This window comes from Prionailurus bengalensis, chromosome F2 (genome assembly GCF_016509475.1).
Source record: "Prionailurus bengalensis isolate Pbe53 chromosome F2, Fcat_Pben_1.1_paternal_pri, whole genome shotgun sequence".
In the NCBI taxonomy this organism is placed as follows: Eukaryota; Metazoa; Chordata; class Mammalia; order Carnivora; family Felidae; genus Prionailurus; species Prionailurus bengalensis.
In genome coordinates, this window is record NC_057353.1 from 10,025,100 (window position 1) to 10,029,390 (window position 4,291).

Sequence of the window (4,291 nt, forward strand, 5' to 3'; positions counted from 1 at the left end):
TGATTTTGTGTAAGTCTGTATAATTCTCTGTATAATTTTAAGTATCTTTTAACTCCAAGGAAGTAATTTATAAAAGGAGCCCCAATGCACATGTGTGTGTGTGTGTGCACGTGCACGAGCATAGCACCCAAAAATTATCGGTTGGTATAGATAGCAACATAATCATGTTTAAGGCAACGCCTTTTCCTGCTTTGACCTTCGTGATGGAAGATTGTTTAAAATGAGCACGTGTCGTTTTATGCCTTCACAGTTGCTTTTTGGTTCATATTTCCCGTCTCTGCAGAGTGCACCTTTCCACGTACCTTTTAGAACATTGTTAATTATACAGCGTGTCAGGCCGGAGTTTCCACGTTTAACATCTTTCCCGTTATGTTCATTTTTGTCTGTGTGGGAAAGGCTTGTTTCTTCTAATGTTAGCAGATTTTGTCATTTTTTGTCCTAGGATTGGGAATGGTAAACGTGTAATTTTTAGTGTCCCATCAGAATCTGTGTTGATTAAAAAGTAGCAACTACAAATACTGGAAATATTCAGAACATCAGTAGGCTTGAACGTGAACGCATGAACATAGTTGAATCCGAGTGGAGGTCTTGCTCCCAGCAGCCTGGACTTTTTAGCCAGGTCTGGGCTTCTGAGCGTAGAAGGTAGTAGGGTAGAGTAGCACCTTATAGGAAGAAATGTTCATTCTCAGCGTGGATTTAACAGTCCCTGAGGTGAGGTGATCATTTTTATTAACATAGTAAAATCACATGCAAATAAATGGTTTAGATACGCATATCATAAAATATAACATGAAGGCTGGGTCTTTTTTCCCCCTTGAAAACACACTGTAAATGCCCATAATGTTAGTAGATGTCACTGAAACGTTGTGTACATAGGTATTCTATGGCAATTCAAACTCATCTGACTTTATATTCTTTTATTTATTTATTTATTTATTTATTTATTTATTTATTTATTTATTTTAAGAGAAAGAGTGAGCAGGATAGGGGCAGAGAGAGAATCCCAAGCAGGCTCCACACTGGCAGCACAGAGCCTGATGGGGGGCTTGAACCCACGAGCTGCGAGATTGTGACCTGAGCCGAAATCAAGAGTCGGATGCCTAACCGACTGAGCCAGTCAGGCGCCCCTGACTTTATATTCTTTAATTAAGCTTGTGCGTGATTCATTTGCAATAAGGCCTATAGATAATAAGTACTTGGGTTGAACATTGATTGAGGGCTTAGGAAGAGCAGGGTCCCATATTCGATAGGCAGATGGCACTCATGGTCAACATCCCTCTCAGTTTGTCACCCTGACTTCAGTGTAAATGTGACTTCAGAGAGACCTTTCGTGAGGCCTCAGTCTAAAATCACGCCCTTGTCTCTGTCACACTACCCTGTTTACTGTAGCATTAGCAATACCTGATATTTTCTCGTTAATTTGTTTGGCTTTTACCAACATCTAACATGGAGACGGTCTTTCCTGTACCCTGTCCCCCCTTTCAAGTGACGAAAGTAAAACTATTTAGCAACAGCTTGATGTCCTTTACCTAAGGGAAAACAATCCGTGGGTTGGGTGGGGGGTGGGGGGGTGGGGCCGGGAATACACAGCCTCACAAGCCCTGGAGCACTGACCCCAAGGGATTTGGGGCAAGAGTGAGCCTTGTAGATGGTACAGGAGGCAACTGAGAGACACACATGATTGTTGGGGGGGGGGGGGTTCCTTACAAGACTGGCAGGGCCTGTTTTCCAGAGAAAAGTAAGCTAGCTAAAGCTGAGACAGAGGATTATGATTGGTGTGTGCTAGGTTTCCTTGACGGGCATTTCCCATAAGAGCCAGTTTGGGTTTAAATTTGTGACACGGGCCAGACCCTGGGGGCATCCTACATTTTGTGGATCCCAATATATGAACTCACTTTATCGCCCCAGATAGCCCGTGCTATCCACTGCTGGGGACATCGCTTGGAGCTTAGAACAGTACCTTAAATGTAAGAGTCCTAGGTGGTTAATAAGTCACCAACCAGTGAATTAAGAATGGGACCCTCCGAATGTTGGAAGAATGTGTATATACATATTTTGAAACAGAGATTCAGAGGCGCTAACAGAACTGACACCGGTGACAGAAAACATTTGTCCAGATGTTTGGGTTTTAAAGGAAGAGGAACAAAGTATTGTACAAGTGGGAGACTTGATTCATTTCCAGGAGCGGTGCCACCTATAACTCCAAGTGGATGGCCCTGGCATTTTCTGTGGTAGAGCTGGGATAAAGAGAGCTGAAGAATAACGCCCTCCCGAGAAGCCAACAGTAAGAGAACCACCCGACGTTGTCTGGATCCCAGTGGTAGGTGCTGTGATTCTACAAGTTCAAGAATAAGGAAGAACTTTGTTCTGTAGGCATGGTTGAGACCCTCAACTCCTTATGTTCTACTTGATTATTCAGAAAGATATGCTGCCCACCTATCGTGTAATCTAATTGCTTCTAGTCTGATTTTTCTCTTATGGATTCTATCCTTACATCAGAGTTAAAATACCACTAGCCTCTCGGTAGCTATTACTTAACTTGCTCCCTTTCACATAAAATGTTAGCCGTTGATGTCTTACGGTAGAATGTGATGCCTCGTCATCGTTTATCTGTTAACTTTAATACTGATACCTCAAAAATGCAAAAGTGGATGTTAATGAAATTTACTTGAAATGTACTTGAAATTTATTTAATTGGGAGTGTGCCGCAGTTTATGTCAACCCTCATCAACTGAAAAGCTGCAGAAAGTCAGATGATACTAGAAACTTTGCTTGCACATCGCTTGTGCCTTTGAGATGAAATTAGTGTGAGGAACTGTTTGTTGACTTTGGCTTGACTCTCACTTTGGCCGAACTGATAAAATTCTCACTAGTCACTTTATATCGTTCTTGTTCTCTAAATTAACTCCCATTGCCCAATCTTCCACGCAAGCAAAGAAAGCAGAAATGACCTGGAGTTACGGATTTCCAAATAACCTTTATAAACAGACAAGGATATCAGCAAACAGGTGTGAGTTTCAATGTTCTTGAAATTATTTTTCAGAGGGAAAATAATGCTTAAAATTCTCTTAATTTGGGGGCACCTGGGTGGCTCAGTCGGTCAAGCATCCGACTTCAGCCTAGGTCATGATCTCACAATTCGTGAGTTCAAGCCCTGTGTCGGGCTCCGTGCTGACAGCTCAGAGCTTGGAGCCTGCCTCGGATTCTGTCTCCCTCTCTCTCCGCCCTTCCCCTGCTCATGCTCTGTCTCTCAAAAATAAATAAATGTTTGAAAAAATTCTCCTAATTTTGATATTCTTTAAATGTTTATTTTTGAGAGAGAGAGAGAGAGAGAGTGAGTGGGGGAGAGGCAGAGAAAGAGGAGAGTCCCAAATAGGCTCTGCATGGTCAGTGTGGAAGCCGATGTGGGGCTTGAACGCATAAACTGTGAGATCATGACCCGAGCCAAAACCAAGAGTCAGATGCTTGACTGACTGAGCCACCTATGCACCCCAATTTTGATATTCTTTAATGGCACCCTTTATGTCTTTATGTATGTTAAAACACCTAGTACTTACTTAATTTGTGTAGATTTTTAACATACTGTAAATAAATACAAATATTAAGTATATTTGACACTCAAAATGGCACTGAAGCTCATAGCTGTAAATGATCAGGGGTTCCCTATGTGCAGCCCATGAAATAAATGACTTTTAACATAGAATTATGTCCCAAGGCATCCTAATCATTTTGTTTGAGATGTAACGAAAATTTCAAGAGAGGCTACATTCGATTCCAAGGCACACACATGACTCATTGAGTGTGTGGCATATGCTCATTAGATCTTGTCTCCTCAGACAAGGACCACTGGGTGATTCACAAACTGTATTTGTCTTTTCTTTCTCTAAATATTTTTTTTTAATAAGAGGATCTACCGTAACCTATCAGTGAAAACAATTATAAAAACTGTTCGCAGTTTTAGAAGTTTTCAATTTTATGGGGCGCCTGGGTGGCGCAGTCGGTTGAGCGTCCGACTTCAGCCAGGTCACGATCTCGCGGTCCGTGAGTTCCAGCCCCGCGTCGGGCTCTGGGCTGATGGCTCAGAGCCTGGAGCCCGTTTCCGATTCTGTGTCTCCCTCTCTCTCTGCCCCTCCCCCGTTCATGCTCTGTCTCTCTCTGTCCCAAAAATAAATAAACATTGAAAAAAAAAAATTAAAAAAAAAAAAAGAAGTTTTCATTTTTATGACTTAAGCTTTTCGTTTCATACCTGCAAAGAAGTCCCCTAAATCCACTTCTGGATGGTTCTCCAATG